This window comes from Peromyscus maniculatus, chromosome 5 (genome assembly GCF_049852395.1).
Source record: "Peromyscus maniculatus bairdii isolate BWxNUB_F1_BW_parent chromosome 5, HU_Pman_BW_mat_3.1, whole genome shotgun sequence".
Lineage (NCBI taxonomy): Eukaryota > Metazoa > Chordata > Mammalia > Rodentia > Cricetidae > Peromyscus > Peromyscus maniculatus.
The window spans coordinates 136,580,584-136,601,977 of NC_134856.1; the positions used below are offsets into that span (position 1 = coordinate 136,580,584).

At 42.9% G+C, this 21,394-nt stretch overlaps 1 pseudogene; it reads left to right on the forward strand.

Moving 5' to 3' along the window:
* Nucleotides 1–8,847: 8,847 nt before the first annotated feature.
* Nucleotides 8,848–10,981, forward strand: LOC121829848 (large ribosomal subunit protein uL13 pseudogene; annotated as a pseudogene).
* The last annotated feature ends 10,413 nt before the right edge of the window (nucleotides 10,982–21,394 follow it).

The window sequence follows — 21,394 nt, forward strand, 5'->3', positions numbered from 1 at the left end:
CCTTTAGGGGAGAGTTAAAGATACTAAAGATACTTTCCCTCATTAAGAATGGGAACTATCACAATGCAGGGAATTAGGACTCTGCTTAGCGATACTATGGATGGCTTGAAAATGGAAAGGATAAATGAGGGGATGAACAACTTAGCTGGGATTGACATATCAGTGGTAATTACTGTCGCGTGGTAATTCATATTTTATTATCCTTAAAAAAGTGCAACACGAATTCTAAATGGTCTTTTAATAAAAATTCCTGGTGCAAGATTCTGCTGAAAAATCAGAGAAGCAGAGCAAGCCATAGCCACCACCTCTACCTCACCAATTCCTCAGCCTGAAAGAGCCTCAGCTGATAGGCCTCTAGCTGAAAGGGGCACTTCTGCCCAAAAGCCTAGCCAAAAGGGCTTCCTCAGTCAAAAAGGCTTCTAATAGGCCGGGCGGTGGTGGCGCACGCCTTTAATCCCAGCACTCGGGAGGCAGAGCCAGGCGGATCTCTGTGAGTTCGAGGCCAGCCTGGGCTACCAAGTGAGCTCCAGGAAAGGCGCAAAGCTACACAGAGAAACCCTGTCTCGAAAAACCCAAAAAAAAAAAAAAAAAAAAAAAAAGGCTTCTAGTTCCTGTCTCCTCTAACCTTATATACCTTTCTCTGCCCACCATATCACTTCCTATCTCAACTTCTCCAGTGCTGGGATAAAAGACGTGTGATTCCCAAGTATTAGGATTAAAAGCATGTGTGCTTCCCAGTACTGGGATTAAAGGTGTGTGCCACCACTGCCTTGCTCTGTTTCTCTCCTAGACTGAGTCAATCTCATGTAGTCCAGGGTGGCTTTAAACTCACAGAGATCTAGACAGACCTCTGCCTCCTGAGTGCTAGGATTAAAGGCGTGTACCACCAGGCATGAAGATTATATCACCCCAGAAGTGGTTTCATAACTGTGCCAGAAATGAAACTTGATAAGATACAAGCCTTACTATTGATAAGACAAGCCTTTAAAAGACTATTGATAAGATACAAGCTTTAGAGAGACTTACTAATGAAAATGAGAAAAATTTGATTGATACAAGCCTTAGAAGGACCTGCTAATGAAAAAGAAAAAAAAAAAACCATTCAGACACAGACAGGAATTTAGAGAAGAACCAACTGCACCACTGCATAATGAAACTGAAAAGAGGTGGCCCAAGGTTATTAGAAAACCACCTTAGTGTATCCAGTTACTATACAAGGGCAACTAGCAGACAGTAGGCACCTGCAAGGTTATGAAGAAAGTAAATGTAATCCTCTAGAAATATTAGATTTGAGGAGATTTAAGGAAGCATTCATTTCATTTGGTATTCATTCACCCTATGTGAAGCAGATGTTAAATTCATGGGCAACTCAGAACTGAATTATCCCCCAAGACTGGAAAGATGTAGCTTACAGCAATATTGGAAGCTGGTCCTCAGTTCTCAGTGGAGAACATGGTGGAAAGAGGAAGCTAGGGTCATAGAACAATGAAATAGGGCTGGAAGTATTGATATTTCCCAAGATCAGTTTCTAGGTGAGGACCAATAAGCTGAGTTGCAAAGACAGTTTGAATTTGATGAGCATACCTTGGCCTTATGCCATTTAGCAGCTGTAAATGCTTGGGACAAGGTTGAAGAATCAGGAAAGAGGTCTGAATCACTTATTCAAATTATACAAGTCCCAGCTGGGTGGTTGTGGCGTATGCCTTTGATCCCAGCACTTAGGAGGCAGAGCCAGGCTAATCTCTGTGAGTTTGAGGCCAGCCTAGTCTACAGAGCAAGATCCAGGACAGGCACCAAAGCTACATGGGGAAACCCTGTCTTGAAAAACCAAAAAAAAATTTTTTTTACAAGTCCTAAGAGAAGCACTCACTGATTTTTCACAAAGATTGAACTCAGCTGTAAATACCATGATATCAGATCCACAAGTCAGATGAATATTAATTGAATCTTTGCTATTTGAAAGTGCTAATTCAGAATGTAAAAGGGTGATTTGGCCCTTAAAGGCTAGATCTGCACCAATAGATGGATGGATTAAAAATATAGCTGATATTGGATCTCACCCAGTATCTTGATAGAAATAATTCCTAGACATTTTCAAAAAAATCAAGATGAAAGATGTTTTATTGTGGTAAGCAAGGTCATTTGAATAGGGATTGTAGGCAAGGTGTTAGAAACAATGTTTTTTTCTAGAGATAATCCAAACAGAAGGTGCCAGTGTTCTGTAATATGCAAAAGGTGTGGCAAAGGCTGGGTTTGGACTAATGAATGCAGATCAACAAAGGACAGACAAGGTAACCCTTTGTCATCGGAAAACACCCTGAGGGGACTCCCAGGGGCCCCAATATCAAATTGGTTCATTCATTCCCTGACGGCATCAGAAAACTCATTTACAGAGTAAAACCATACTGTTCTGGATGTAATCAAGGATGGAAGAGCTTTAATAGATATAACAAAAAATTCAGGAGAGACAAGAAAACAAGTAATTTTGCAACCCAAAGCTAGAAATACAAATAAATGGTATTGAAAATGAAGGTTTAGTAGACATGGGAGCAGATGTAACAATATTAACAAAATCTTGTCAAAATCTTGTTCAGCTTGTAGAGATTGGAACTTTATCTCAGGTAAAACAAAGTACAAGATGGATTGAGTGTGTAGGGCCAGAAGGACAAAGAGGAAAATTAAAGGCATATGTGGCTAACATAGCAAGAAATTTATGGGGACATGGTTTGTTGTAGCAATGGAAAACACAGATTAACATTCCTCCAATCTCAGAAAAAAACATACTTCTGAATAAAATATTAAAAGGTATTATCGGTTGGGTGGTGGTGGCACATGCCTTTAATCCCAGCACTCAGAGGCAGAGGCAGGTGGATCTCTGTGAGTTCGAGGCCAGCCTGGTCTACAAAGCAAGTCTTGAAAAATAAAAAAAAAAAAAAAAAAAAGGCATTATCAAGAACAGTCACTGACTGTTCAGGTTGTCCATAAAAAGTACACAACAGCTGTTGTTCTTCCAACAGTACCAACAGCCCTACTTTTAAAATGATTAACTGACAGACCTGTTTGTGTGGGAAAATGGCCTTTGACATCAAAAAATTACAGGCACTAGAACAGCTGGTACAGGAGCAGCTAAATGTTCATATTGAAGAATCAACCAGTCCTTGGAATTCTATATTTGTCATTAAAAAGACATCTGAAAAATGGAGAATGGTAACAAATATGACAGCTGTAAATAAAATAATTCAGTCAATGATCTTTTTGCAGCCTGGAATTCCCTTGCCTTCTTCATTGCCTAAAGAATGGTCTATTATAATGATTGATTTAAAAGACTGCTTCTTTACTATACCTTTATAAGAATGGGATAGAGAAAAATCTGCCTTCATGGAGTCTACTTTTTTTTTTTTTTTTTTTTTTTTTGGTTTTTCGAGACAGGGTTTCTCTGTGTAGCTTTGCGCCTTTCCTGGAGCTCACTTGGTAGCCCAGGCTGGCCTCGAACTCACAGAGATCCGCCTGGCTCTGCCTCCCGAGTGCTGGGATTAAAGGCGTGCGCCACCACCGCCCGGCAAGGAGTCTACTTTTAATAATTCCCAGCGTATTAAAAGGTACCATTGAGGCTGGAAAGATGGCTCAGAGGTTAAGAGCACCAACTGCTCTTCCAGAGGTCCTGAGTTCAATTCCAAGCACCCACATGGTGGCTCATAACCATCTGTAATGAGATCTGTAACCATCTGTAATGAGATCTGGCACTCTCTTCTGTATGCATAATAAATAAACAAACCTTAAAAAATATTAAAAAAAAAAAAGGTACCATTGAAAAGTTCTTCCACAAGGAATGTAATAGCCCTACCATGTGTCATTATTTTACAACACAGCCATTAGAAATAATTTGTAAACAGTTTCCTCAATCTATAATTTACCATTATATGAATGATATCTTACTGGCTGGTTCAGACACAGATACCTGGGTGAGGGGGGGAATGTTTGACAAAGTAAAGAGAATTTTTCCTTGTTGGGGATTAAAAATTGCTCCTGAAAAATACAAAGAGGAGATTCTATTAATTACTAAGGATATAAGATAGTATTACAGAAAACTCAACCACAAAAAGTACAAATGGGAGACCAATTACAAACTTTTTTTAAATTTATTGATTATGTATACAGTATTCTCCCTGTATGTATCCCTGCCGGCCAGAAGAGCACACCAGATCTCATTACAGATGGTTGTAAGCCACCATGCTGTTGCTGGGAACTGAACTTAAGACCTCTGGAAGAACAGTCAGTGCTCTTAACCACTGAACCATCTCTCCAGCTCCCCAATTACAAACTTTTAATGATTTTCAAAAATTGCTGGGAGATACTGTCTGTGGCCCACAATTGGATTAACTACTTAATAGCTAAGTAATTTGTTTCAAACCTTACAAGGTGACTAGGATTTAAATAGTTCAAGAAAATTATCAGCTGAGGCTCAGAGAGAATTGGCTCTGGGAGAAGAGAAGTTACAGAATGTATGTGAGTCTCTTGGATCCAGAGCTTGATTGTATACTAATCATTTTATCTTTTACTCATTTTCCTATGGGAATTTCTATGGAGAGAGAAGATAATAGCTTAGACTGGATATTTTTAGCAGACAAACAGTAAAAAATTAAAGACCCATGTAGAAAAGGTTTCTGAGTTGATTCTGAAAGGAAAATGGAGACTTTGCAAATTAGCAGGAATAGTCCCAGCAAAAATTGTGGTACCTTTTACTAATACTGAAATTGCCTCATTATGGGCAGAAAATGAACATTGACAAAGAGTTTACAGTAAGTTTTGGGGAGAGATAAGCAACAAATGCTCCCAAAGCAAGAGACTTAAGTTTAGAAAAAGGTCTAATTGGATTCTCCCTCGTATAATAAAAGGAACACCAATTTTCTGGAACCTGTACATTCCATACTAATGCAAATAAATCAGAAAAGGTAGGTTATAAATCAGGAAAAATAAAGTGGCTTGAAGCCCTTACAATTCAGTTTTAAAAAAATCAGAATTATATCCTATTCTCATGGTAGTATTATAACTTTCCTCTTAACGTTGGGTACCACCTGTCGGAGACTGCTGACAAGTCACCTCGTCATCTGGGTCAAGGCATTCGGATTGTAGACATAACAAAGAAGACAACAGAGTTGAGAGGACTGCCAGCCTGTGCCAGACAGTCCTGAGTTTATTTCACAGCCAGCTTCAACACAGTCTTGAAGGACAGAAGTAGAACAACGCACAGCACAGGCATTCAACCACTGTCTGTCCTGTCCTTGAATCAAGGAGCAGGCAGTTTCATTTTCTATCTCTGTGTACTTCCAGCTGGCATCAGCAGCCTGCATATAGCTAGATAGTGTGTTTCTTCCTACGGGCTACTCAGGACTTTCTCTCCGTCCTTCAGGGAGACTAGAGGATAATCAGGACTTTCTCACAGCCCTGGAGCAAGCATGTCCGAAATCTATTGACTCAGAATAGACTTCAGATTCTATTTTAACTATGTGAAACTGTGGAAGCCTCGGGCTAGGGCGGGGAGCCGGCCCTCAGGAGGAAGGGGAATGCCTCACTCACAGCAGTTTCACTGGTCTGGGGGCTAAGCTTGATGCAGAACTGAGACCGGATTAGCTCCTTTTCAGGAATGGAACAGTGTAGGTTTTTCCTGGTTTTATGGAGCTCTGCAGGCAGTACCCTGCAGCTTCAAATGCCCACCAACCAGGGAAGAAGCTGAGGGTGGGAGCCACCCAGGCCTTTGGATTTTGCCCCACGTTGAGTGCCAGATATTGGTGAAATTATTATGGCCATTTCACGTAGTTAAAAGGGAGGTTTATTTTGTGGAGTAACTTACAAGTGAAGGGATAGTTTACAGGGTCTGGGAAAGGTGTAGTGCAGTCTGGCAGTGTTCTCTGGAGAACTCTGCTCATTGTACCTCCATCATCCAGGGTCCAGGAACCAAGAGAGCCTGCACATCCAGATCTCTCGGGTCTTCAGCATCCTCTCTCAGCCCCACCTTGTAGGCGTGACTGTTACCAAAGCCTCAATGGGGGTTGGAACTTACAGGTCAAAGCTGGAATGGCTACCCACTACAATATAACCTACCAATAAAGGAACTCCCTGAAGTTAGGATTGGGGCAAGCTTATATTTTGTCTTTCCAGGAGAATAAAAGTGTACAACTAAGGAATTTGAAGACAAATGAGACATTTAAGAATTAGATTAAGAAGAAGGATGAATCAAGATAAAATGTCCCAAGAAAAAGAGTAAATTGTGCTGGAGAGATGACTCAGAGGTTAAGAGCACTGAGTGCTCTTCCACAGGTTCTGAGTTCAATTCCCAGCACCCACATGGTGGCTCACAACCATCTGTAATGGGATCTGGCACCCTTTCCTGTGTACATAATAAATAAATAAATCTTTAAAAAAAAAGGGTAAATTGGCCTAATGATATAACACATTTCCAACACAGTAGAATTTCATAAATCTTCCCAAATACTTGTTTTTGCTTCTCTCTACAAACAAACGTTCAATGGTCTTATTGTGGTCCCAATTCAATTAAAATTCAAAGCTAGCTTTTGAGTTGTACCATGGCTCCCTCCTTCTCTAAACCCAAGTATGTTTGTTAAAGGGAAATCCAAAAATCTCTGTCTCATGTCAGAAGAGCCACCTGGTATGGTATAGAAGAACACTAAAATTAAGGGATCATTTTATTTATCACCACTAATCTCATAATTCTTTGGCTTTATTTTGACTCTTTACAAATTTTTTCTTAAGATAAAAATAGTAAGTAGGAACTATGTATACTCTGGATGTACTTAAATAGTTTGTGATTCTCTAACCTTTCAGAGATCTGCTGTATATGGCATTTAAAATGTGTAACTTTTATATAGTGAATCATGACCATTCCTAACAGTGACCTCTGAGGCCTCCAAAAAGATGGTGGGGCCCTGCAACGACAAAGCTACCTGGATTGTGATAATGCCATTAAGCTGACAAATACCATCCAAAGATCAGTTTCAGACTACAAACTGCTCAGGACAACTTCTAAGCAGTTAGCTGAGATGGTCCTGCTTTATAGACTACTCCAGCCAGAACATCAGATAAGCCTTGCACTTACCCATCACACTGACAACAGCTAGGTCTCCCAGGACTTGACAATCATCCCAATTTTTTCAGGATCCACTAAAGTTGCTGTCACCCCCAGACAATAGGAAGTAATTTTAAGTACATGATGCCCACATTCCCAAGAGGTGGAGTGGGCATTTTTTGGTCATTAGGTGTGTTGGTTATTCTACAGGCGCTGCTCCTTGTGGCTGGTCGCCACCCACGGCAGCCATGCCGGCGGAGGAGCGTGCTGATTAAAGGAATCATAGGCCATGGTTACCTTTTTAGAGCTTTATTGGGAGGGGGAGAGAGAGAGGGAGAGAGAGAGAGACCGTGCAGAAGGAAGGAGCGGAAAGGAATGAGACAGAGCACACAGAGGGCCCACCCGCTTTTTAGGCTGGGATGCCATCAAAGGCTGATGACGTAATTAAAGACAAAATCCTTACAAGGTGGGTTATGGATGTTTGTCATTATTTTTTGAGACAAGGTTTCTCTGTGTAGCTTTGGAGCCTTTCCTGGAGCTTACTCTGTAGCCCCGGCTGGCCTTGAACTCACAGAGATCTGTCTTGCTCTGCCTTTGGAGTGCTGGGATTAAAGGCATGTGCTACTAAGCTGGGCGGTATGTTTGTCATTGTTCAGGGGGACTAGTTACAAGTTGTTACTGGTCATGGTCTTGGACGAAGCTAAACAAAGAAGGTTAGATTAAGGAATTTCTTTCTCTTTGTGCTATCTTTTCTCTTCTAATATAATCTTGAAAAAAAATGGGGATGGGGAATGAAAAGAAAGGAAGGGGGTATAGGAATGATACAATAAAAGGGAAGATTGACTACTGAAAAGCAACTACTAGTCTCAAATATTTTACACTGGTATGGATTTTTGTATATTGATACAAATTTAAGGTTTTATTGTTATAACATACTGTCTATATTTCTACTCTTGTTTAAGGTATTGTACCTATGCAGCTCATTTAAAAATGTAACATAGCCGGGTGATGGTGGTGTACACCTTTAATCCCAGCACTTGGGAGGCAGAGCCAGGTGGATCTCTGTGAGTTCGAGGCCAGCCTGGTCTACAGAGTGAGAGCCAGGACAGGTACCAAAACTACACAGAGAAACCCTGTCTCAAAAAAAAAAAATGGTAATATAAATTTATGGTCCTTGAAAGCTATTATTAAAACTGTTTAGGATAACCAAGAAATTCAGGTTAGCTTTTTTTCCCAGGTGGCTGACAAAGATGGTAGAGGGGCAGATGTAGCTCAAATCCTAATTGTGCTTAAATAATAAAAACCCAGAACCAGATATTGAAGTAAATACTGAAAGATCAGTAAGGGAACCGGCCACTAGAGAGACTTCTTACCTCTCTCGAATCCTCAGCCGGGAAGAAAATGAGCTCCTGTCTCCTCCCACCTTATATTCCTCTCTCCACCCAGCCATATCACTTCCTGTCTCCACCTCCCTAGTGCTGGGATTAAAGACATGAGATCCCAAGTGCTGGGATTAAAGGTTTGAGCCACCATTGCGTGGCTCTGTTTCCCTTTTAGACTGGATCAATCTTGTGTAGCCCAGAGTGGCCCTGAAATTACAGAGATCTGTCTGCCTCTGCCTCCCAAGTGCTTAGATTAAAGGTGTGTGCCACCACTGCCTAGCCTCTAGGGCTAACTAGTGGCTTAACTCAGCTCTCTGATTTTCAAGTAAGCTTTATTTGTTAGATAACAAACAAATTATCACCACAGGTGGGTTCTAATTGCTAGATGGCTAAGGCTATCTTGGCCACTTGGTGGCCATTGTGGCCAAGCAGGTACTGCTGTGGTTGAAGGTGGTAGTTGCGTGCGGTGAAGACATCAACATTTCTGGAAATTTCTACAGAAGCAAGTTAAAGTACTTGGCCTTTCTCTGAAAGTGGATGAACACCAATCTCTCTAGGCCTGAGCCATAGTTTTTGGTGCACTGCATGAGGTATGCTGCCCCACAAGACTAATCAAGGCCAGGCTGCCCTGGAACTCAAAGTGTTGGATGATATCCCTCCACCCTATGGCAAGGTTGCTTACCTGGGGCATCTGGCTCATAAGGTCTGTGAAAATAACAGGCAATGACAGCCACTCTTGAGGAGATATGGAAGATATGGAAGGAAAAGACTAAGATCCCCTATTGGAAGCATAAGCAGCTCTTAAAGCTACAGAAATGGCAGAAAAGAATGTGGATTGAAAAAAAGCATCAGCAAGTACACAGAGGTCCTCAGGACCAAGGGTCTCCTGGTGTGACCCCAATAAAGACCTGGCTTACCTTTCCCCCCTGATCAGGGAAGTGGTGGCAAATGTGCCTTCGTCCCTGCTCCTGTGGGAAGAGGATCCTTTTGGACCGCTCTTAGAGCTCTGCATCACCTATGTACTGAGTTTTATTAAAGTGGTAACCATGGAAAATAAAAAGAAATGCACGCTAGTAGTTTGATATCTATAACATTCAAACTTGTAGTCATGTTAGGTATGTTTTCAAGGTAAGACACACATATTTTAGAGAGATAAGTGGTCTTCAAACACTTCAGTGATTTATAGAATATGGCATTTAAAATGTTTTAAAAGCACTGGAGGGCTCCTGTTGCAAATCACCCTCTGGAGTGATGGAAGGATCTTTCTACTAGCACGTGGAGGAGACCCGATCTAGTGTTGGTGTGGCCCCGGAGTTTGGTTTATGTCTTTCCTCCAATGAGGTTCCTCTTTGGATTCCTGAGCACTGATCATGCCTTGTGGCTGCTGCTGAAGCCCAACATGACAGAGACCTAATGAGTCATCATGAAAAAAAATCTACCCTTCTGATGCCAATGGAGATTGAGAGCCCAATATGGCCAGCTTTGGCAAGCATTAATGTAAGCCTAGGAACTGTAGCCATGAGATTGGATTCTCCAGAAGAGCTGCCAGCCAAAGTCATGCTCGGATCAAGAAAAACGGGCCTTGGCGGTTCGTGTTCCTGGAGTTGTATCCATGCCAGTGGATGTCCACACAATCCAGAAGAGAATTTGATATTGCTTCTGCTGCTGTTGCTGGTATAACAATGGTGCACACCGCTGCTACTGTTTCTGGGATTACCATTTTATAATTGCTTACTACAGCGAGCACAGTGGAGACCCTGGCAACAAAAGTAGCTACCACAGTTAGTTAATTTTTCATTCTATTGGGCACGATAAATTTAATCCAGTAGTTATATACATCTCGATTGGCTTTGAAAATTATAAATTTATAAACTCAAGTTCCAGTTGCTTTTGGGATACTATCTTACAAGGACTCCAACGTATAGTATGGCTCGAAATGGAAGGGAATGGCTCAGTTGCCTTTAGCCTACTGGCTATGGGTGAGATAGGACCTCTGTTGGTCTTTTCTGTATGGAACACACAGATTGCAAGCCCAGTGCCACTTTGAGATCTTTGGCAGCAATTAACCATGCAGCTCACACACGATTGAGCCGGTATGATAATGAGTATTCAGAGATAGGTAATGCCTGGGGGGCACTCACCAACCTAAGACAGAGCACCTGTGTGGCCTGGGCAGGAGTCTCCATGACGGGTAAGGTGACCTGCTGACATCTCACGCAACCCAAATCAGAAGCTCATTTTTTAATAAAAGGGGGACCTGCAGGGCCCTGGCCCCCGTTTTGGGTAACTGTTGCCTTGCTTGAGGACCTTGACCTTGATATCCTCCCAATGCTAATTCCCTGCCAGGTTCTACCCCCCTGAATGCTTAAGGGAAGTTCCTTGTCTGTGTATCCTGAATAATGGGTGTTAACAGCTTAGATGCAAGATTGTAAAACATCAGTAGCGAACTTCTGCCCTCCGGGGTCCTCCCATTGTGCTATAAGCCTGTATTTAAGACCTCCTACGCCCTTCAAGAAATGACATTCGACATTTAAAATTAAATATATATATATATTTTATATATATATTTATATATATATATATATATAATTGAATGAATACTGTGAATGTAATCTATGAATACCACAAATGTGATTAATATCATGAGTGTAATTAAAATAAATAAATAAATAAATTAATTAATTAAAAAATGTTTTAATAGTGCTGGGCAGTGGTGGTGAATGCCTTTAGGCCCACCACTCAGGAGGCAGAGACAGGAGGATCTCTGTGAGTTCGAGGCTGGCCTGAGCTACAGAGTGAGTTCTGGGAAAAGCTCCAAAGGTGCATAGAGAAACCCTGTCGGGGAGGGGGGGGATGTTTTAATAGCATAAGGCTTTTCATGTCAGCGAGGCATATCTGCTCCTGGCAGCATCAGTTTACTTCAGAGAAGATTATGGGCATTAGAGAACTCTCATATGGAGTTTGCTTTCATTGTGACAAAGTTAGACACTGGGCAAGAAACTGCCCTTGCCTCGGCTGCTGACAGTATGCTGTCCAAATTGGACAAGCAGAAAACAAAGGAACTTTGCCAACTTTGCCAAGACATGGTAGACCAGTCCTTCAAAATTCTTGCTTCACAGGAAAGCCTGTCAGACATTCTAGGTTTTTAAGGCTGAAGATGGATCCCCCCAATGTTGCAGAGGAACCCTGGGTGGACTGTCCAGGCACTCAGATGTCTCTGTCATTTCTATTGTTGCATGAATCCTAAATGTTCTTATAATAAAAACCCAGAGCCAGATATTGGGGTAAATGCTGAAAGATCAGAGGAAACAAGCCACGGCCACTTCTCACCTTGCCAACTCCTCAGCCAATTCTGTCTCCACGAATCCTCAGGCTGACTGCACTTCTCTGATCTTTCAGCGTTCACCTTGATATCTGGCTCTGATTTTTTTTTTTTTTAATTAAAAGACCATCTATGAACCAAACAACAGAAAGTTGCTTACTCTGTACTTCCTGTTTACTCAGGTAGTCGTTTATCATTTTTGGATCTCTGAGGGGGATTGAAGACTAGCTACAGCGTTTTCTTTGTTAGCTAATTCAGAAAAGAAACTTACAAAAGAGATGTAAATTTTATAAGGTTGAGAAACAAAAGCTTAAGTTATGTATCTAAGAAAATATTTTAAGTTTTAAAAGGATATTTTTAGACTGGTGATAGAAGTTATGATAAAAAGTGGTTTAGATACAATATATAAAATTTTGGACTCGCCAAGATAGGATAGATTGTAGAGTATTTTCTACAAATTTGCCAAATACAAATGGACTAGACATTGTGACTATAATTCTTACCTGATATTTGTTCTTATTGTATATAGTTTTTCTGTGTTTGAGTTAAAACCTATAGTCAGACATTTCTTTCCTGCCCACCAGTTTCCAAATAACTCACTCAGAGGCTGAATATAAATTATAAATAATTGGCCAATAGCTCAGGCTTGTTTCTTTTTCTTCTTTTTTTTTTTTCAGGCTTGTTTCTAACTCTTACACTTAAATTAACACACAATTCTTATCTATGCTTAGCCACATGGCTTGGTATCTTTTCTCAGTACAACATTTTCATCTTGCTTCTCTGCGTTTGCAGGTGACTCTCTGACTCCACCCTTTCTCTTCCCAGAATTCTCCTACTGGTTTTCGAGCTCTATCTTTTCCAGCCCAGCTATTGACCAATCAGCTTTTTATTAGGCAATGAGAATAATACATATTCATAGTGTACAAAAAGATTGTTCCACAGCAAAAGCTTTTCCTTTTTATTTAGACAAAAAGGGGAAATTTTTTCAGGATATTTGATCACACTGTGACATTCCAAGACTGTGTTAATAAAATCAACCTTGTGTCAAGGGGTGGAGCCTGTGATCACTTGAGAGGAATTAGCCATAGAGAGTACAGAGGAGCCAGGAATATGGATAGAGGGATGCATGGGAAGGGGTAGGGAGGGATTTGGAGATTAGTGGTCTTTTTTTGGTTTGTGATAAATGGAGAGATGCTCTCTTCTGGGTTACTGGCAAAAAGAAAGGTTAGCTGGTAGCTTCTTGGTGTTAGAATTCTGCTCTCACTCCAGCTGCATGACTACACATGCACAATTCAGGAGTTAAGCAAAGAGTCTTGCATCTTACGTCATCAGTGTGCTCTGGTGATCACGTATGCACAGCGTGGTCGCAAAATCTGCACATATGTGGCGTAACTCTGTAAGCCCATCTGGGCCTTAAAGAGCTGTGACTCAGACCCCACCCCATCTCTGTTCTGCTCTCCCCCCACCATTTTTCTCTCTCTCCTCTGCATGTGCTCTTTCCCAGGCCTGTTTCTTCTCTCCCTCCTTCCTCCTAATAAGGCTCTCTGCTACCAGGTAGCATGGCTGTGGCTCGTGACCTTTTCACGAGGTAACCAGCACCGTTTATCATTCATTTCACCTGGCCCCTCTGAGATGGCAGGTTTTCACCCTGTAGCTGGCTCCTGGGTCTTTATTGGTAAATAGAAGATTGAGACTGAGTTAAAAATTACATTTGGTGGCAGCATCAGGGTCAGTGCTGATGGGAGCAGAGTGGCACTGACTGCAGGGCCCAGGGACCACAGATGGTAGTTAAAACATCAGTACATTTAGGTGCAGCCACTGTGCCACAGATGAAACAACAGTTTGAGCTGGTTTGAAACCCCTGATCCTCTTGCTTCCCGAGTGCTAGGATTACAGAGGTGTGCTGGCACAGCCAGGTAAACAGGGTCCTTTATCTATTGTCTACCTCAGAGAATGTAAGCTTCCTGGGCTTGGAGACCAAGATTGTTCTGCATTATCAATACCTTACAGTCATAAATATTTAACTTTATAGCCTGAGTCATTTGCCCAAGGTTACACAGACAGCAAGTGGCAAGCCTATGACCTGAGTGTAGTTTATCCCTCTATAGCCATGCCTGTTGATTACAGCATGTTTAGTAAATGTAGTACATGCATAATGTTACAGCCTGTTTCACTTTGACTCACTAGTAAGATATGTCACTACAGAGATGGGAATACAGGTCTGTAGTAAAGCATTGCCTAGCACTTGTGAGGTGCTGGGTTCAATTCCCATCATCTTTCGGGGGCAAAAATGTTAATAGTACTTTTTATTGTCTGTGTTCTGCTGCTGAAGGGACTGGGAAGACAATAGACCAGCTTGGTGGATCAGAGGTGATTGAGGCTATTTAAAGGAGCTATGCTACTGAGGTGTCCTCTCCTCTTACATGATCTCAGCCAAGGGAGGGTCTTCTTAAGGGTCTCCTGAAGGCCTGTGAATCCTCCTCCCCTTTACAAAGGAATGTTTCCCATGTGGGAAATCAGAGCTGCTCTTGAGGCAGAAAAAAAAATGAGAGGGAAAAGGGGTGGATGAAAGTAAAGTATCAGCTGAGTGGTGGTGCTGCACGCCTTTGATCCCAGCACTAGGGAGGCAGAGGCTGGCAGACCTCTTTGAGTTCGAGGCCAGCCTGGTCTACAAAGTGAGTTTCAGGATATTGTAGTGGCACTTGCTGGTAGGATTTGCTGAAGAAGGGCAGAGTCAGGAGAGATGCCAGTGAGCCACCAAAGAAGCAGGAGGTATATAGAACATGAGATAACAATCCATGAGCCATGTGGCAAAGCATAGATAAGGAATATGGGTTAATTTAAGTGTAAGAGTTAGCTAGTAACAAGCCTGAGCTATTGGCCGAGAATTTATAAGTAATATTAAGCCTTTGAACTGGTTATTTGGGAACTGACACGTGGGAGAGAAAAGTTCAGCTACACTCAGGAGTCAGATGTTGGCAGACCTCTATGAGTTTGAGGCCAGCCTGGTTTAACAAAAACAAACAAACAAACAAACACCTTAAAAAAGAAAAGGAAAGCAAAGTATTTCCCAGTGCTTGGGAGGCAGAGTCAGGCACATTTCTGAGTTGGAGGCCATCCTGGTCTACAGAGTGAGTTCCAGGACAGTCAGGCTACATAGAGAAACTCTGTCTGGAAAAACAACAACAGAAAAGCAAAGTATCTTGCCCTGTCACCCTGAAGTCTCACTGAAGTCTTTAGCTGAGAGCAGAGAATTCTAGTACACAACATTTGGTGTGAAGACTGCTTGTAGGGATGATTGCGTGGGATGTTCTCTATGCTGTGAATGTGTTGCTCTGATTGGTTAATAAAGTGCTGATTGGCCAGTAGCCAGGCAGGAAGTGTAGGCAGGACAAAGAGAGAGGAGAATGCTGGGAACAGGAAGGCTGAGTCAGGAGATGCTGCCAGCTGCAGCCGCTGTGAGAAGATGTAAAGTACTGGTAAGCCACAAGCCACGTGGCAACTTATGGATTAATAGAAATGGGCTAATTTAAGATATAAGAACTAGATAGCAAGAAGCCTGAGCCATTAGGCAATACAGTTTATAAATAATATAAGCATCTGTGTGTTTATTTGGGTCTGAGCAGCTGTGCGATTGGCGGGTGAGAGATTTGGCCTGACTGTGGGCCAGGCAGGACCAGGAGATAACCCCAGCTACAGATGATGCTCCATTTATGTGGAGATTTTCCAGGTATAGGACTGGAGAGATGGTTCAGTGGGTAAAGGCACTTATACCCAAATCTGAAGACCTGAATAAGGTCCCCAAGACACACATTGTGAAAGGAGAGAACCTGGTCCCATACATTGTCTTCTAACCTTCACACAAACTCCATGACAAGGGCACCCCATTCCCCCCCCCAAATTAAGATGGAATAAAATTAGAATGGCATATATCCAGCTCAGAATCTCCTCATAAAATTTTTCATCCTGACTTGTACTGAAAGAATTTTGTCTTTACCTCAGTGGAGCTCTCTGAAAGAACCTGCTATGGTGGCAGTGTGGGGCTACATCTCTGTCTCATTCTTGTGCTACTCTGATGTTCTGATCATGTCCAGCCTAGAGGAAACAGCTATCCAACACTGGCTAAATCTTTTTATCAGTGGTAAGGGATTTATCAGAGTAATAAGTCACTTATTTTGTTTTTTGTTTTATTTTGAGACAGAGTTTCTCTTTGTAGCCCTGGCTGTCCTGGAACTCACTTTGAAGACCAGAGATATGCCTACCTCTGCCTCCCGAGGGCAGGGATTAAAGGCATTCAACACCACTGCCTGGCCAAGAGTGTGATTTCTAATCCTTTTCTTCATCACTGTTTTTTTTTTGGGGGGGGGTGGTATATGAATAAGTGTGAGTTGAATGAGTCTTTCTCTGTTCCTCCTGCCAGCTTCCAAGTAAACAACATGGAAACTTACTATTAATTAAGAAAGATCAGCAGATAGCTTAGGCTTGTTTCTAACTAGCTCTTACAACTTAACCCCTATTTTTTTTTTTGTTTTGTTTTCAAGACAGGGTTTCTCTGTGTAGTTTTGGTGTCTGTCCTGGATCTTGCTCTGTAGACCAGGCTGGCCTCGAACTCACAGAGATCCACCTGCCTCTGTCTCCCAAGTGCTGGGATTAAAGGCATGCACCACCACTCGGCCTAACCCCTATCTTTTAATCTAATATTCTTTTACATGACTCAATTAGCTTTATTCTGTAATGTCCATGCTGATTACTTTCCATCTGGCTGGCCATTCCCCCTTTCTTCTTCCCAGTGTCCTCTGTGCCTGGAAGTCCTGCCTAGCTGATAGCCATTTAGTTTTTTATTAAACCAATTATGGTGACATATATTTATACAGCATAATCAAATATCTCACAACAGTGGGTTACAATAAAGAGTAGCCATGATTGTGAATCTTTTTTTTTTTTTTTTAAGATTTATTTATTATGTATACAGTATTCTGGCTGCATGTATGCCTGCAGCCAGAAGAGGGCACCAGATCCCATTATGGCTGGGAACCACCATGTGGTTGCTGAAAATTGAACTCAGGACCTCTAGAAGAGCATCCAGTGCTCTTAACCTCTGAGCCATCTCTCCAGCCTGATTGTGAATCTTCATGTTCAACTTAATTGGGTTTAGAATCAACTAAGGGAGACACCTCTGGATGGGTCTTTGAGGGCATGTCCAAAAATGTTAACTTGGGCCGGGCGGTGGTGGCGCACGCCTTTAATCCCAGCACTCGGGAGGCAGAGGCAGGCGGATCTCTGTGAGTTCGAGGCCAGCCTGGGCTACCAAGTGAGTTCCAGGAAAGGCGCAAAGCTACACAAGAGAAACCCTGTCTCGAAAAACCAAAAAAAAAAAAAAATGTTAACTTGGGAAGTGGGAAGTACTACTGTCTGCACAGTAGGTGGTGTTTTCCAGAGGCATTGGGAGCCTGGAAAGAAGCAGTGTTGCCCGCTTGCCTTTGCTTCTTGCTCAGTGAGTGCATCTGTCTTGCTGCTGCTACCACCACCACATCACTTCTGTGCCAGCGTGGGATTGCTGAGGCATCCATCCTCATGGACCAAACAGCTGCCAGGTTCCTAGCCTTTCCAGGATGTAGACAGCCATTGTGCATCCCAGCCAGTATTGTATAAACCAATCTAGTAAATTACACACATGTGCATGCATATGTTGACACACATGTATCATTTATGTTCCTTTAGAAAACTCCATACAAGACATCAGCTACAACATCAGTATGGTCCTACCCTACTCCTTTCTGTAGCGTGATGTGATGAAACCAGAATGTTTTTTTCACTATAGTAGACTTTCCTGAAATGGTCTCATGAATCGATTAAGAATGGACAGGGTGATAGCTCAGTTGGTAGAGTGCTTGCCTTGGAAGCATGAAGACAGGAGTTCTATCCTCCCCAGAACCAGTCAGGGGAGGTTTGAATAACAGCCCCCACAATCTCACATTTGAATGCTTAGGGAGTGGCATTAGGAGGTGTGGCCTTATTGGAGGAAGTGTGTCACTGATGGGTTTTGGGGTTTCAAAGCCAGGCCCAGTGTCTCTCTCTCTCTCTCTCTCTCTCTCTCTCTCTCTCTCTCTCTCTCTCTCTCTCTCTCTCTCTCTCTCTCTTTCTTCCTGCTGCCTGTGAATCCGGATGTAGAACTGTTAGCTAACCTCTCCATCGCCATGTCTGCCTGTGTGCTGCCATGCTTCCTGCTATGAGGATAATGGACTAAACCTCTTAAACCGTAAGCAAGTCCCAATTCAATGCTTTCTTTTATAAGAGTTGCCATGGTCATAGTGTCTCTTCACAGCAATGGAACACTAAGACATCATGTAAAAAATATGGTAAATATGGTGCACATTTGTCATCCCAGTGCTGAGAAGGTTGTCGCTGGTCAGGCAGCCTGGTCTACTTAGCCAACAAGTGACCTGTCTCAAACAGTAAGGGAGACAGCAATGGAGAACAGTGGCCAGCACTGTCCTCTGGCCTCCACTTGCATGCTCAGAAAAGGAATCTTTAAAAAGATTATGTATTTATCATGTATGCCATGTTTTGCCTGCAGTTATTCCTGCAGGCCAGAAGAGGGCACCAGATCTCATTACAGATGGTTGTGAGCACCATGTGGTGCTGGGAATTGAACTTGGAACAACAGCCAGTGCTCTTAACCTGAGTTGTCTCTCCAGCCCTCAAAAAGGAGTTCTTATGGAAGATCTAAAATTAAATTTGAGACCTTATTTCCTCTTAAAAATTCACCATTTTCATATTTCTTACAGGTTCTGGCACTTGCCCTAAACTCTTGGCTGTGAAGGTGGAATACCCCCTGCCAGTCTATCCTGACACCCATTGGGAGTTCAGGGTTCCCCAAGACAAAACCCTCAGTCCTGTCAGAGTGGTGCCCTCCAGCGATCACTGAGAGCTGTTGCTTGCATGTGGCTTCTCACAGAGAACCAATAGTAAGCCAAGCACAGCTGGCCCCTAGGACGGAGCCCCTTGTGGGCCTGAGTCTGAGGAGAGGATCTTCCATCATTGCTCTCCTGCTAGACAGCCCTTTTCCAGCCTTTGTTCAGGTTTGTTTTTTCTGAGACAGGGTCTCTCTCTCTCTCTCTCTCTCTCTCTCTCTCTCTCTCTCTCTCTCTGTGTGTGTGTGTGTGTGTGTGTCACGACCCCCTTGACAAACTTATGTCTCCAGAGAGATTTACATTATGATTCACAACAGTAGTAAAGTTGCAGTTATGAAGTAGCAATGAAAATAATTTTATGGCGAGGGTTCACCACAATGTGAGGAACTATTAAAGAGTTGTAGCATTAGGAAGGTTGAGAACCACTGCTCTATGTAGTTCTGGCTGTCCTGGGGCTTGCTATGTAGACCAGGCTGGCTTTGAACTCACAGAGATCCTCTGTTCTCTACCTTTGCAGTGCTGGGATTACAGGAATGTTCTGCCATGCTGGGCTTTTGTTGAGAATTTTTACCAGACGTCATGTAGAAGGATCACTGTCCATGTGGCTAATCTGTCTCCAGTTCCTTTGGACGTGGTACTGATACCATGCAATTCAGCAGTCCTGTGCTGAACCACTGTGATAGACAGACATGACTCAAAGTCCCAGGCCAATAAAAACACCATGAAGCATGGCACAGAAATCACCTCCAAGCTTCATTGTAGTATGAAATCTAGTAGAGTCACTGTATCTAGGTAAACATCAGAATAAAGTAGTTGTTTTCTGGAAGTACTTAGACCTTGAAGAAATCATTTTAGAAACAGTGTGAAGTTTTCTGTGATTTATAGAGTCCTTTTTCTGAAGGAGCTTTACAGCACTTTAGTTACCAGATGGTCCTGGCACACCTGGAATGTCTTGCATTACGGAGTACTGCAGACAGGGCACAGTAGGGACTAAAACCGCAAGGGTGAGCCGCTCCTTCAAGAAACGTGTACACCAGGTCTGGGGGTCGGTGTGAGCAACTTGTTTTACTCTAAAAACTTTTCTGTGACAATCTATAAATACACTTCTGCATGGGTCTTTGGGGTTCAGTCCAACAGAAATTGTTCCTCTTTGCTGCCTCAGAGCCTGATTACATCCTGGAGTGACCCTGTTTCTTTGATGGTCCAGCATCACTCAGAATACTGACACTTCATCAGGAGCCCAAGGTCCTTTTGCTCTATTCAAATGGAAACTCACTTAGAGTCAGCAACACCAAATGCAGCACCAGGCCGCTCCTTTCAAGTGTGGCCTTCAAGTGCCAATGGCCTAGTTTCCAGCATCTAAGTACAGCTCCTCAGTAACCAGAGCTAGTAATTTAGTGCCTTCCTCTTACACGCACCAGGGCTGACGGCTCCTCCACAGTCTCACTTCTCAGCCCTCTGATTCCCTGATCTCTGCTGTCTAGCCACCTTTTAGTTGTTTCTGGGCTGCCTGGGGCTGGTCTTTCCAAGTCACCTGCTTTTCCTGCAACCTCCTTGGCCGCTCTGCCAGCAGTCAGAAGTCACCAGTAGGCACTGTGACTACAGGGACTAGTCTTCTCTGAGGCCTGCGTCGCAGCGGAGAAGCCTTGCCAGGAAGGAAGTTTCCCCAGCTGCTTTCAGAAACGTGAAGGGAGTGCTGTTTATAAAGCCAAGTCGCTGTGTGCACTGGCTGTCATGGGTTAGGGAAATCTTCCTGTCTGACCAGATTGAAGGCCGCTGTAGTAAGACCCAGTGTATCTGTGAGCGGGGTCATCTGGGGTGGCTGTAGGCTGGACATCTTGAACTGTGGCCAAAGCAAGGCCCATGGAGCAGCTGTGAGGACCGGTGCAGTGCTTTTCCTGCCACACAGGATTCTCCTCGGGCAGCTCTGGGATTTGTGGCTGTTACCACAAAAATACCAAAACTATATTGTTGCTGACAGCTCAGGGATCTTTGAAGGGAGGGCTGTTTGAATAACAGCTCCTCAAGTTCCTGAGAGGAAGATGGAATTGTGGCCTCCAACACAGGCTTTTTGTCACTATCCTGCTGGACAGGTTTCCTTTCTTCCTTAGAAGTGTATGTGGGTTTGGAGCATGGGAAGACTGTTTATTTCATGTTGTGTATTTGTAGTAAGGACTCTACCGAATCCAAGAGAATATACAACCAAGTGACTCAGAAGGAAACTGTACTCGGACCCATTTTTAGGCTGCCAGCTCACAAATAATGGAGACTTATTAATTATGAACGCCTGGCCTTGGCTTAGGCTTTTCTTTAACTAGCTCTTATTACTTAACCTGATTTTATTAGCCTGCATTCACGTGGCTCGGTTACCTCTCCTCCATGTATGTCCTACTCGCCACACCTAGACTCATCTTCCCACCCCAGTCCTGCCTCTCCTCTCCTGCCTAGCTCTTGGTCATTCAGCTCTTTATTAAACCAATCAACCGATCAGAAGGCACCTTAGGCAAATACGCATCTCACAGTGGACAAAAAGTTTATCTCACAACACAAACAGTTATGGCCAAAATGGAATTAGGCTAGGGGTTTGGTCTCTTTCAGCATGAAGGCTATAACACATTTCTAAAGATGTCAAGGAGTAAAAAAAACAAAAACAACCAACCTAAATATTACAGGGTGTCCCACAAAATTATTT